This window comes from Canis lupus, chromosome 27 (genome assembly GCF_003254725.2).
Source record: "Canis lupus dingo isolate Sandy chromosome 27, ASM325472v2, whole genome shotgun sequence".
NCBI lineage: Eukaryota > Metazoa > Chordata > Mammalia > Carnivora > Canidae > Canis > Canis lupus.
In genome coordinates, this window is record NC_064269.1 from 10,782,804 (window position 1) to 10,797,365 (window position 14,562).

The following is a 14,562-nucleotide window of genomic DNA, read 5'->3' on the forward strand; positions in this document are numbered from 1 at the left end:
AGTGGTAAAGACACTTATATTCAATTCCATGATATATGTTTATTGACATATTTAACAATTTTTTTTTATTTAACACATTTTTAAATAAAACGTTAATAAAATGTTAGAGTACTGGATTCATAGTCTGATCCCAAGTAAAAATAATTCTGCAAATTTAATTATACCTGAACATATGTATAAATATATAGACAAAAGGTGTTTGCTCAAAATTTTAAGTGTTTATCTAGGGTGAGGAATATAACATAATCAATACAAGCTATTCTAATTTATATTTTTCTACATTTAAAATTTTAAACATTTTATAAACAGCATGCATTATATTTTAAAAATTCAGTATAATTATTTTCAAAAGTAAGAAATCTGAAAAAATTTACTTTTAATGGTTGCCAAGGGAATTGTATGTTTAATGAAATATAGAACCCTAGTACAGTTCATAATAGGTGCTCAGTAAATGTGAATTTGCTTTGCTCCTCTTCTCTGAATGATTTTACTCTCAGCTTCAGCTTTCTTTCCTATAAAATGGAAGAAATCAACAGTTATAACCTGGCAAGTTATCAGAAACTTCTGGGGGAAATTAAAGACCAAACCAAACAAAAAAATTTAGTTATAACAAAAACCACAAACAGTTTCCTGGAACTCTAATGCCCGGAGTTTCTGATTTGGGTAATTATTTATTTAGATGGGGAAAATGTTGACTCTGATGGTTCCTAAGATGTCACTCACCTCTAATATTCTAGAATGCATTTATTATATTGCCATCCTATTTGGCATGTCTGATTATTACTTCTACCTAGTTGAGCATTGGTGTTAGATTTTATCTGATGTGGAATGAAAAGGTATTTTAAAGTTTTGGGCAAGGGAATTGGTTGATACTACTTATGTTTTGTTCTAGTTTATTCTTTACTCAAATATTTCAAACATACAAGAATATGAAATTATATGATGAACATTTATGTATGCAGCAACATTTTGGTCAAATCTTGATCTATCAGAACTTAAAGAAATAAACCACTGTTGATGAAATAGAAGTTCCTGGGTACTCCTGTTTTCCTCTGTAAAAAGAAACAACTATTATTAAGTGAATGTTTATCATCATCATGTATAGTTCCATAATTTTACAACATGATTATGCACTAAAATTTATAGCAGTAGTTTTCATGCTTTAAAACTTTATATAAGTAGTACCATACTATAATGTTTTGTAACCCTTTCCTTTTTTCATAATTGCATTTTTGAAATTTATTTTACTGTGTATCTCAAGTTTGTTTGTTTGTTTATTTATGAGAGACACAGAGAAAGAGGCAGAGACCTAGGCAGAGGGAGAAGCAGGCTCCCTGCGAGGAGCCTGATGGACTTGATCCCAGGACCCCAGGATCATGACCTGAGCCAAAGGCAGACACTCAAACCCTGAGTCACCCAGGTGCCCCTCAAGTACATGCTTTTCTATTGCTTTATAAGAATCCACACTATATATTTTTAAAGGATGCCCTCCAAAAAGCATCCTTCTGCCTCACTCTAATAATCTACCAAATAAAAAATAAAACAAATTAATGAGTCATAGGGAAGATCAAAATATCATCCTTATTACTAATAAAAGCTGAGTTATAAGACAAAGCCTAATATGAGGCTCAAATGGTCCTGCTATTTTCTGTGTCCCACCTGAAGACAAATTTGAATCTGTAAAGCAGACAAATGGACTCAGTTGTTTGACCTGACCTGCTTGGGGAGAATAATGGAAAGAAAGAAAAAAAGACCAAACCCCCTGTGCTAGGACTTCAGATAAATTAGTCCAACCGAGGTGAGAAATGTTGACCCATGTTTATCATCAGTTACCCAGGTAACACAGCTCATTCCCATGGGGAAAAACATGAATAGGGTAAAATGCTATAGTTTTTATTAGTATCTTTTAATAGCACAAGTTCTTTTGATTACATCTAATTTTTTTCAATTTTATGGTTTGTGTTTTATGTGTCCTAAGAAATCTTTTTAACCCCAAAGTAACACATAATACCTTATGTTCTTCTTGAAGTTTTATATTATTAGATTTTACATCTAAAACTATAACCAAATTTTAGTGAATTTTTGTGTATAATGAAAGATATTTTTTCCCCATATGGGTATCCAGATGTTCCATCCCACAGTGGAAGATACTCCAATCAGAAGACATTTAGGAGAGAAGTGGCAACATGGATTGATCTTAAAAATTTAGGGCAGCCCGGGTAGCTCAGTGATTTAGCACCTCCTTCAGCCCAGGGTGTGATCCTGGAGACCTGGGATCGAGTCCCATGTTGGGCTCCCTGCATGGACCCTGCTTCTCCCTCTGCCTGTGTCTCTGCCTCTCTCTCTGCGTGTGACTATCATAAATAAATAAAAAAATTAAAGAAAAAGAAAAAACAATCCAAATAATACCTTTAGTTTCTAGCATATGATAGAATAAGTTATCTGATTAAACTTCCCAACGGGAAAAATGCTGAATAAAAATATTTTAGAAATGTTTTTCTTTAAATGCATTGCTGATTAGCATGCAGAAAATTCTTCAGAAACCAAAAATAAAGCAAAAGCAAATATTCAGTAAGATAAGTAAATACCAAAGATTAATTTTGCTCTAAGCATTTCAGCTCAGCTCAAGGAATATTAAGTCAGCTCGTTAGCTGAAAAGGAAAAAGGACAAATGATAAGGATTAAGGCCCTTCCGGGATTAGGATTCTAACTGGAGACCTCATCATAAAAGCAGAGCCTAAAAGGACAAAATACTTAGTATCAGAAATAAACCAATTGTGCAGAAGATGAGGTGAGGAAAATCATTTTCAGATTTATATGCTGTAGAAAGGATAACAGACAGTCTCCTTGAGAATTCATGGCCAGAAGGCAGCCTTCTAATGAATTGATAACCTAAATTAATACTTTCTATGGGGTCTGTGAGAGGTGAGGATATAAATTCACTTTAGAATCCTTTTGGTTTAGTTGAAAGCCAATTTGCCAAAGCAAAGGTGAAATCTATTTGAGGAATGCTGTTTCTAAAGTTTAAGAAGTTCTAAAGAAAATGAATAGTTTATACTCAAAAATCATAAAACAGATGGAAATCATTAAGTGAAAGACAATGAAAAAGGCAAGGAATATCTGACTCTCAAATATAAAATATTGAAATCATGAGAAACAAATTTACCTAATCTGTTTGCAGAAATTAAAGAGAAGCAAGATAGAAAAAAAAAAAAAAAGAGAGAAGCAAGATAGGATGACTCAAAAATGAAAACAAACAAACCAAAACCCCCCAAAATTCTAGGAACTTGAGAAGATATAATGGTAAAGTAAAATAACCAATGAAGAGCTAGTTATATTTGATATAGAAAATTGGAAATTATGCTTGAAGAAATTGTTCATAAAACCAAGTAGAAATGTTGATATAAAATTACAAGAACCTAAGAGTTGAAGATAATAAAATAACAAGGTTAACATACATTTTATTGAAGATCCAGAATGAGATAACAGGAAGCAGTAGTCATATCTGTACAGATAATGGTTGAAGATTTTCCAGAATTATTGAAAGTCATCAACACTGCAACACAGGAGCCCAGTGAAACTTAGGTAATAAAAGTAAATTTATTTCATAAAAAATCATAGTAAAACTGAAACAAAAAAGGCAAGGTCATAAAAGAATAGCAGTTATATTGATGACCAACTTCTTAATCACATCAATGAAAACCAACAGATTTTCATGAAAGCAATTATAAATGAGGAGTTCAAGCTAAAAAAAAAAATCCCAAATAGTGTATTGGAATGCAAAAAAAAAAAAAAAAAACCTAAAGATATTGGTAAATATGTAGGTAAATCATAAAACAATAGTAATACTGCTTAATTTATGGAAAATGAAACGGGATAGAAAGAAAAGCTTTGGAAGATGGTGATACAAGCTAACAATTGGGATTCACTCATTCTTTGTTTTTTATAAAATCAACTTTATTTTTTGAGTATACTTGACACACAATGTTACATTAGTTTCAGGTGTATGACCTAGTGATCTGACACGTTTATGTATTATGGTATGTTCACCACAAGTGCAGCTGCCCTCTATCCTGTTACATCACTATTACAGGATCATTGACCATATCCCTTGAGTCGTGTCTTTTATTCCTGTGACTTATTCACTCCATAACCGGAGGCCCGTATCTCCCTATTTTCTTCACCCATTTTTCCCAGTCCCCTACTCCCTCTCATCTGGTAACCATCAATTTGTTCTCTGTATTTATAGGTCTAATTCAGCATTTTGTTTATTTATTCATGTGGGTTGTTTTTTTTTTTTTGTAAATTCTACTTATGAGTGGAATCATATGGTATTTGTCTTTCTCAATGTTATTTATTTCAATTAGCATTATACCTTAGGTCCATCCTTGTTGTCTCAAATGGCACAATCTCATCCTTTTTTATGGCTGCATAATATTGCAGTGTGTGTGTGTGACATTTTCTTTGTCTATTGATGGACACTTAAGTTGCTTCTATACCTTGGCTATTGTAAATAACACTGCAGTAAACATAGCACATGTCTTTCTGAATTCCTGTTTTCATTTTCTTTGATCTGGAATTATTGGCTTTACTGGAATTACTGGATCATATGGTATTTCTATTTTTAACTCTGTGAGGAATCTTTTTTTTTTTTTTTCTGTGAGGAATCTTGATACTGCTTTCTATAGTGGCTGTACAAATTTATCTTCTACCCCAACAGAGCACAAGGGTTCCTTCTTCACATCCTCATAACTACTTGTCATTTCTTGTAATTTTTATTTTAACCCCTTTCTGTATAAGATGATATCTCATTGTGGTTTTGATTTGCACTTCCATAATGATTAATGGTATCAAGAGTTTTTTCATGTCTGTTGGCCATCTGGATGTCTTCTTTGGAAAAATGCCTATTTAGATCCCTTGTCTATTTTTAAATCAGATGGTTCTTGTTATTGATTTGAGTTGTATAGGTTCTTTACATACTTTGGATATTAATCCTTTATTGGATTTTTCATTTGCAAATATCTTCTATTCTGTAGGTTGTCTTTCTGTTTTGTTGATGGTTTCCTTTGCTATGCAAAAGCTTTTTATTTTGATGTAGTCCCAATAGTTTAATTTTCCTTTTGTTTCACTTGCCTGAGGAGACCTATCTAGAAAAATGTTGCTATGGCTGATGTTAGAGAACTTACTGTCTATGTCTCTTGTGGTTGTAGATCTCACATTTAGGTCTTTAATCCATTTTGAGTTTATTTTCGTGTATGGTCTTAGAAAGTAGTCCAGTTTTCCTGGCACCATTAATGGAAAAGTCTATCTTTTCCCCATTGTATATTCTTGCTTCCTTTGTCATAGATTAATTCACCATATAATTATTTCTGGAGTCTCCATTCTGTTCTCTTGATTTATGTGCCTATTTTTGTGCCAGTACCATACTGTTTTGATTTCTACAGCTTTGTAGTAGATCTTGAAATCTGAGATTGTGATATCTCTAGCTTTGTTCTTTTTCGGGATTGCTTTGGCTATTTGGGATCTTCTGTGGTTCCTAGAAGACTAAATAAATTTTAGTATTATTTGTTTTAGTTCTGTGAAAAATGCAGTTGGTATTTTAATAGATCTGTAGATTGCTTTGGGTAATATTGTCATTTTGACAATATTAATTTTTCTAATCCATGAGCATGGATTATCTTTCCATTTGTTAGTATCATCTTCAATTTCTTTCATCAGTGTTTTATAGTTTTTGGAGTATAGATCTTTCAACTCTTTGACTTAGTTTATTCTTAAATGTTTTATTCTTTTTGAATCAATTATATATAGCAGGGTTTTTAAATTTTTCTTTGTTACCTTTTTATTAGCATATAGAAATGCTACTGATTTCTGGGTATTTTGTATCTTACCACTTTACTGAATTTATCAATAGTTTTTTGGTGGAGTCTTTAGGATTTTCTATGTATAATATCATGTCATCTGCAAATGGTGACAGTTTCACTTTTTCTGTACCAATATTGCTGTCTCTTATTTCTTTTATTGCTATGGCTAGGACTTCCAGTAATATGTTGAATAAAAGTAGCAAGAGTGGATATCTTTGTCTTGTTCCTGACCTTAGAGGGAAAACTCTCAGTTTTTCACCATTGAGGATTATGTTAGATGCAAATTCTTTACATTTGGCCTTTATTATGTTGAGGTATATTCCCTCTAACTCCATTTTGTTGAGAGTTTTCATCATGAATGGATGTTGAATCTTGTCAAATGCTCTTTCTCATTGATTGAGATGATCATATGATTTTAATCCTTTGTTTTGTTGATGTTGTATATGAGGTTGATTTGTGAATATTGACCTATCCTTGCATCCCGGAAATAAATCCTACCTGATTTGTGATGAATCATCTTATTGTATTGTTGTATGTGGTCTGCTAATATCTTGTTGAAGATTTCTGCATCTATGTTCTTTGGGGATTTTGGCTTATAGTTTCCTTTTTTGTTCTATCTTTGTCTAGCTTCGGTATCAAGGTAATGATGTAGAATGTATTTGGAAGCTTTTCTTTCTCTTCCTTTTTTTTTTTTTTTAATAGTTTGAGGAGAATAGTTATTAACTCTTCTGTAAATGTCTGATAAAATTCTCCTGTAAATCCCCCTGGACCTGGGCTTTATTTGTTGATAGTTTTGAAATTACTGATTCAGTTTCTTGTAATGAGTCTGTTCAGACTTTCTATTTCTTCCTGGTTCAGTTTTGAAAGATTGTACATTTCTAGGAATTTATCCATTTCTTCTAGGTTGTACAGTTTGTTGGCATCTATTTTTTTTTTTTTTAGTATTATCTTAAAGTCCTTTGTATTTCTGTGGTGTCAGTTTTTATTTCTCCTCTCTCATTTTTAATTTTATTTGGGGCCTTTCTTTCTCTCTATATATATCTTTTTTATGAATCTAAGGGTTTATCAATTTTATTTATTTATTTTTTTCAAACAACCAGCTCTTGGTTTCATTGATTTTTCTCTACTTTTTTTTTTCTCTATGTCATTTATTTCTGTCCTGATCATTATTATTTCCTTTCCTCTACTCACCTTGGACTTTGTTTGTTCTTCTTTTTCTAATTTCTTTAGATGTGAGGTTAGATTATTTTTTAAGTGTTTTTCCTGTTTCTTGAGGTAAGCCTGTATTGAAATATAGAACTATTTTGGCCGTGTCCCAAAGATTTTGGACCACTGTGTTTTCATTTTCATTTGTCTTCATGTATTTTTTAAATTTCCTCTTTGATTTTTTTGACTCAATGGTTGTTTAGTGTCATATTGTGTAGTCTCCACGTTTGCATTTTTTTCCAGTTTTTTTCTTGTAATTTATTTCTAGTTTCATACCATTGTGATCGAAAATGATATATGGTATGATTTCAGTCATAAATTTATTTACGACATTATTTAGATCTTTTTTTAGTGGCCTAATATGTGATCTGTTCTGAAGAATGTTCCATGTGTTCTTGAAAAAAATGTGTATTGTTTTGGGATAGAATGTTCTGTGTATATATTTCATATCCATCTGGTCCAATGTGTCATTCAAAGGCATTGGTTCCTTATTGATTTTCTCTCTGGATGATCCATACATTGATGTAAGTGGGGTGTTAAAGTACTCTACTATTGTATTACTCTCAATTTATTTCTTTATGTCCATTAATATTTGCTTTATTTAGTTAGTTGCTCCAGTGTGCTCAATATTTTCAAATATACGTGGAACTTATGAAAATTGTGTTTAGCTATTAAGATAGCATTACCAAATTTTAAAAGATTAATATCGCACAGAACTTATTTTCTAATCTTAGTATAATTAAGAAATCAATGACCACAGAAACCAAAATTAGGAAAATGCCATACATTTGGAAAGTTTTAAAACATATAAAGAACTCAAGGGAAGTTAAAATACATGATAAGTAAATGTAAATAAAAATTTTATGTACTAGAACCAAGTAAAAATATTGATAAAAAGTTTACTATTGGGGATCCCTGGGTAGCTCAGCGGTTTAGCACCTACCTTTGGCCCAGGGCGTGATCGTGGAGTCACAGGATCGAGTCCCGCGTCGGGTTCCGGCATGGAGCCTGCTTCTCCCTCCTCCTGTGTCTCTGCCTCTTTCTCTCTCTATCACAAATAATACATAAATAAATAAATATTTAAAAAAAGTTTACTACTTTAAACACTAGAACCACAAAAGAAGCAAGTGAAACAAGATTAATGTCTTTGTTTCCACTTAAATTTCAAAAACAGGCAAAACTGTACAATATATTTCATATATTAACAGGTTTGTCCAAGTCTGTAAAGACAAGTAAGAGACTTATTGATATAAACTGCAGAGTAGTGGATTCCTCTGTTGAGGGGAAAAGGGATGAATCTGAGAAGAGCTATGTAGGGATTTCTAATTCCTTATAATTCTCTATTTCTTAAACCAAATAGTGGATTCATGGATATTCATTATGTTATTATTCTTTAAACTATACACATGTTTACATATAATATGCAATAATTTATAACACATTTTAGAAATAGAAAGAATGCCAAAGCAAAATTTGAAATGAGAACACAAAGCAACTATTCTGTATACTAATTCTCCCTTCTTCCCTCCCCTGTTTTTCCCCTCTTCCCTCCACCTATACATACAAACACATGTCTAAGGAAACATCCCAAACACATCAGAGTATCTGTTTTCAGTGTAGCTGAAAAGAACATGAAATGAAATTAAACCATGAGCAGTGGAAGGACCACCAATGATATTATGTCATAAAGTGGGGAATATGTATCATTGAACCCTCAACCCTTGTGTTTCAGCAAAATATTAGAAAACAGAAAACTCAAAACAGAAATAAGAATGTAAGAAATTTCCTTTCAATGAGGCTTTGCTAGACCACCCTATTTAAATTACAGTTGAAATCAACTATCAACTACTGTCCTCTATTCACCTTGTTGCATTTCTCAACATTTCCTTTTTATTGTGAGTTTTTCTCACAGATCTTTGAGTAGTACCTGGCACATAATATTAAATAGTACTTAGTACAAAGCACACACTCAATAAAATTATATTTGAGTGAATGAAAAAAATGCCTTTTAAAATTTGGTTATGAAGTGAAATAGAGTAAGTAGGAGTCATGTAGGTCCAGGACTGATTAAAAAAAATAAATAAATATGGGAAGCACTAATTTTCAAGTGCTCATGGAAAGGATCCTTTATAGGGAGAGGTTGAGGAAGCATTAGTTAAAAATCAGCAATGAAAAAAAAATCAGCAATGAAGTGAGGTTCCTGATGACAGAGGTGGTGGGAACTTGTTCACATGGTAAAGAGTTGGCCTTTGAATAGAGAAGGGAAACTTCCTTTTATTTAAGAAAATTGAAAAAATGTGAATACACATGAGGGTATATAGATTTAACTGGTGTGAGGTTGAAGGACAGGGAGGAGAAGTAAGAAATTGCCAATTATGTCCTAAAAAATATAATATTTACATGGTGGAGCTTAGATTTGATGCCTACTTGCGGCCCTTGAATAAATTTTGTAAGCTGTTACAGAAAGAAGAATCAAAAAAGACAAAACATGTTTCTTTAGGAGTTTTTCCAATGGGAGAACACAGAATCATTCTCTAGAGCTGAGGAAAGAATAGTACCTATGCTAATTCATGTACCTGGCACTGAGAATTGTTCCTTGTGGATCTCAAACCTAATTATGTTGGTGCCAACCTAGAGTTTTTCTGGAATTCATTCTTACCATGGTAGTGATGACGTGTCACACCCAGAAACAGCAAGAACATCATTAGAAAGTAAGTACCTCAAATAGCTCAGGCTTGAGAAACTCTGAATTTCTTCAATTACCACCCAACGAGACCAAACTCATAATGAATGTTAGAAAATCGATTTTCATTTTTAATTATATGTTTGTATGAGTTTTATAATGATCTTTCCATGCTAATCATTTCAATTTTTTTGGATGGAATTTAGATTTTAGCTGGCTAAAATCCAAATAATGTCCTTGTTAAAAATTTCAAATATATTCAGTTCTTAAGAAAAAAAAATTAAAAAGTAAACAATCCAATTTATAGAACCTCCCAAATCTTCTTTAGAAAAAGAGGTTTCTGAAAGAAGCCATTCATGAGACAGATAGTTCCTTATGAATGTAACCCCACCGCTAAGGGATTAGAGAGCCCCTCCCAATGCTGGAAAACAGGTATCGAAGAGCCCTAGGGAGAAAAGGTAGGAGGAAGGCTAAAGGAGAGACATCAGCAAAGCCTACCCTGAGGGAAAGAAATAATTCAAGGTACAAAACCATCCAAAAGAAATATCTAAAATTACTGTTTAATTTTTTTCATTCCAGAGGTGTTAGAACTCAACAGCAATCTAAAAATTTTTGTGCTGTTGGATCTGGAGTAGGAGTGTGGAACAAAGTTGTAAGCTTTAAAATAGGCACACAATATTTCAGAAATTATTACTCTGTGTAGGAATAAACTTTATAAATGGAATTAAATTTAGGGCAGGAGAGACTAATTATATGTTTTTCTCAGGCCCTTATATACTGTATTTTAAAAAAAGTTTTTCCTCAACTTTTTGTTAAACTAATTTGTAAGGAACAGAGTAATCAAAAGAAATAAGTGTTTTTGTTTTAAACATGTTTGCTCTTCCTGGGTAATAAGTACCATATGTTCTTACATTTTTGATCTGCTTTGTCAGGATGGAACTATAGGACTCAAAAGATTTCCTTGTTTCCTGATGTTTTAAGTTTTTGAGTTGCTCGATATCAGTAAGGTCACATACTCAAGCAAGGCTAATTATATCATATTTACTTCATTTGGTTCATAGATGATATCCATATTGATATGCATAGATAGAATAGACTTAATATACAGATAATGGCCAAATCACATATAAAAATAGAACTCTGACCCACAATCTTTAGTCATCAGCCCAGGAAACTAATCCATTATCTACTGTAACCAGCCCAAGTAGAAGGCAGACTTGTAGAATATTGGATTATTATCTATAGCTACTAGTCCAGGAAGCCAAACAATAACCCCTGCAACAATTGGCCCCAAATGGCCCAGACTTAATTAATAACTGATTTAATTTCCCTAATGTTTACCCCTATTCCCAACTTGGGACCAACCCAAGAAAGCCAAATACACATTCCTAATCAATCACATAGGATACTCCATTTCTAATTAGCCTGCCCCCAACTTCCCTATGTCATCAAACCCCAATGAGAGCACACCTGAAGCCTTCCCTTTTTTCCATTATAAAGCTTTCTCCTGTGCCTGCCTTTGAGTCTCTGCCAAGACACCAGTGACAGCTAACTCTCTTGCTATGGCAAACTTGGAATAAATAGCCTTTGCTTGTTCTCATGTAGTTGTTCTTTGTTTATTTCCATTATGGTCTGTCATAATTTTCACTCCAACCAGTTCCTACATACCTGTTCTTTCTTCAGTAGGGCCTCTATACCTCAATCTGCAGATAGACTCTCCTTTATGCTTAACCATTACTCACACTTTAGATCTCAGGTCCACAGCACCTTCTATTAGGTCAAATCAATGTAGGCCATTCTTCTAGCACCAAGAACTTCTTTGAAGATGTTAGAATGGTTTGATTCAAATTGATATTGATTTCCCTTACTATACTTTAAGGTTCCCAAGGGCAGGAACTGTACGGTTTGCTCATCATTATATTCTGAGATCATAGCCTCCAGATAGTAGGTGCTCGATAAATGCCGACTTGATTCCTATACTACTGCTTTGTAAAAAAAATATACTACTTAATAATGGGACCTGGTAATGATTAACCTCAGGAGGCCCTAATTTTTTGAATTATTCACCTTTTGGGCAGCCTGGGTGGCTCAGTGGTTTAGCGCCGCCTTCTGCCCAGGTTGTGATCCCAGAGACCCGGGATGAAGTACCGCATTGGGCTCCTGGCATGGAGCCTGCTTCTCCCTCTGCCTGTGTCTCTGCCTCTCTCTCTCTCTCATGAATAAATAAATAAAATCTTAAAAAAAATTATTATTCACCTTTTACATAGGGCTTATGAGTTTAGGCCCTCCACATATTGTCGCATTGGAAAGATCCCCCACGACCTCCTTTGGATCCACATGAGTGTTTTCATCTTTTCTTAAGTATCAGACAAACTTTTCATCTCTTTTAAGGCCCTGGTATAAATGGTGCTCCCTCAAATGGCTTTGATGACTCAAGGCTGGTTGGTGTCCTATATGGCCCCTTACCTTGTCCATATTTCTGTATATTTTGCTGTGATTATTTATTTACATCTTCTCTCCTTCAGTTCTGAACTCTTCAGAATAAAAGCCTTTATTCTATTCATCCTTCACAAAAAAGAAAACTCTACGTACTTCTTGTTAGACAAATTACTAAGCCACAGCAATCAATTAGTTTTTAACTGTGTGCTAACCAAGTACCAATTGATCACACTGTTATTTCAGTCAAGCTCAAAATAACCCTGTGAACTAAATAGTATTATCTTCCTTTTGTAGGTGAGAACGGTTGAGTCTGAGAAAAGTGTGTGTCTTGTTGAAGGTCACACACCAAATGCGAACTGAATTCAGACATGTTCAAATTGCATAATCTAAACTTCATGCTTTATTAAATATAGATTCTGTAATCCATTATCTAAAGTCCTAGTCTTGTCTAATTTCTTTTTGCCATATAATATAGCTCCCATTTATCCCTGAAAATCTCCTTTCATTGTCTAGATACCATGTGTAGGGAGCTCATAAAAATTAATAAACGAAAATGCTTAATCCAATATCATCTTCCACATTTACATTAAAAATATTGCCTAAAATATAACTATTTGAAAAGTTGCACTTTTCTAAGACATAAAATCATTCTTTAAAATTCTACTTCCTAAAGAAATGTATTTATGTTTAAAATATATATATGAACTACTTCATGTTAATCTTTACTTATTATATTCTTCTGCATTTTTTTTACAAAGTTGACATGCCTAGTCAATAAATCATTCTCAGATTTATTCGCTTAACTTCTATATATAAGTGGGTTTCTAGATGGTTCTATGATAAGTTAAGGCCTTAGAGGTGATTTAACATCATAGAACATCAAAGTTCATTGTTGACATTAATGTGATGAAATAAAAAGCGGTAATGTTTGAACTGTTCTCGGTGTGCTATTTGCGAAATGTAAAATACTCATTAAATGTAACCTAGAGTTTATAAATTGATTTATGTCAACACATGAACCAAACACTACCATTTACTGTTACATGCTTTTTATTAAACACATCATGAGATCAAAATGACAGTTAAAACAGTTTATTCTTTCATATTAAGTGGAGATATAAAGCTGTTGCCTGTATTTAAGAAGGTAATAACAGTCATTTTGCATTTCTTTTCTAAGCACAATACATCAGCTAGAGCTCAACTAGTATTTCCTACTGAAAAAAGACCTCAGTGTGAAGAGAGAAGCAAGGAAGAAGAAATAGTTCTTTCCTCTGACAGTAAATTACATTTCTTGGGTGTCCTTGTCCTAAGTAAAATGAGAATCATGTAGATTTTAGACTTTCCTCTTTAAGTCTTGGAATATCTAAAATGCATTTTAACTCTTTCTTCCCATTATTCATTTTCTTAGCATAGACAACTTGTAAATTTTTTAGATTTATGTAGTTTTTTAAACATCTGGTAAAGGCTATAAAGAGATAGTTTATAAAATCCTCAACAGAAAATAGACCGGATAAACTAGGACCGTATTTGCCAGCCAAAGATGTGATGCCAGACAAAGGTAGCTTGGTGATATTTTCCTTTCTTCTTTCTATTTTTTTCTATCCTCCAATTTTTCTTCATGATCAGAACCAAAGTAAAAGACCAAGCATCTGCATATATGCAATATGTAACATTGTGCACATACTACATGCTGTCAAAGAATAATGAGTTGTTGTTTGCTTTTGTTTAATATGACTGTTAAGTAAACTACCATGATAATGACTGTGCCACTCTGCCCAATGTTCATGTTTTAGCATTTTCATCGTAGGGAGGCATTAAAAAAAAAAAAAAAAAAAAGAGACTAGAGGGATGCAGGGCAGTGGTATAAGAAAGCTTCTGAGTCAGAGATCCCATTGGGAACTGTTAATCAAGACAACGGTGTTTTGCTTGACCCAAACAGCATTTTGTGATTTTTATTTTTATTTTGTTTTGTTTTTCTTTTTTCATTTTATGATTTTTAAAACAAAACTTTCATATCCCTAATTTCATTGAATCTAAGATGTCAATCATTTATAAAACACATCCTGACTTCTGAGTTGTTAAAGTGTGAGAAGATATATTTTAGAAACAACGAAATATGGTAAATATCTGGACTTCTGGCTTCTTTCAACAAATTAAAATATTTGACCACACTAGTGCTGTGAACCCATATGGTAACCATAGCTTCTGTCAAGTAGCGGCTGCTCCATTTGGGTTTCCTTTCCCTCCCTCCCTCCTTCCTCGTCATGTCATTAATTCCACACATACTCATGTAGTGTCTACTAAGAGCAAAAGCATTATGCTTCCGGGAGACAGTTAATGAAATAGGTAACATCCCTGCCTTTGAAAGAGCTC

General features: G+C 33.1%; 1 long non-coding RNA gene across 3 annotated transcripts in view; it reads right to left on the reverse strand.

The window, feature by feature from the left end:
* Positions 1-223: 223 nt before the first annotated feature.
* LOC112678195 (uncharacterized) overlaps positions 224-14,562 on the reverse strand; it is a 325,792-nt gene continuing 311,453 nt past the window's right edge. Inside the window, exons 5-7 of one of the 3 annotated variants that reach the window (XR_007406469.1) lie at positions 8,011-8,115; positions 3,459-3,556; positions 224-512 (exon numbers count right to left, since the gene is read on the reverse strand). This is a non-coding gene — a long non-coding RNA (uncharacterized LOC112678195). The remainder of the gene's footprint in view (positions 513-3,458; positions 3,557-8,010; positions 8,116-14,562) is intronic. The other 2 variants (XR_007406467.1, XR_007406468.1) reach the window with 2 other exon arrangements.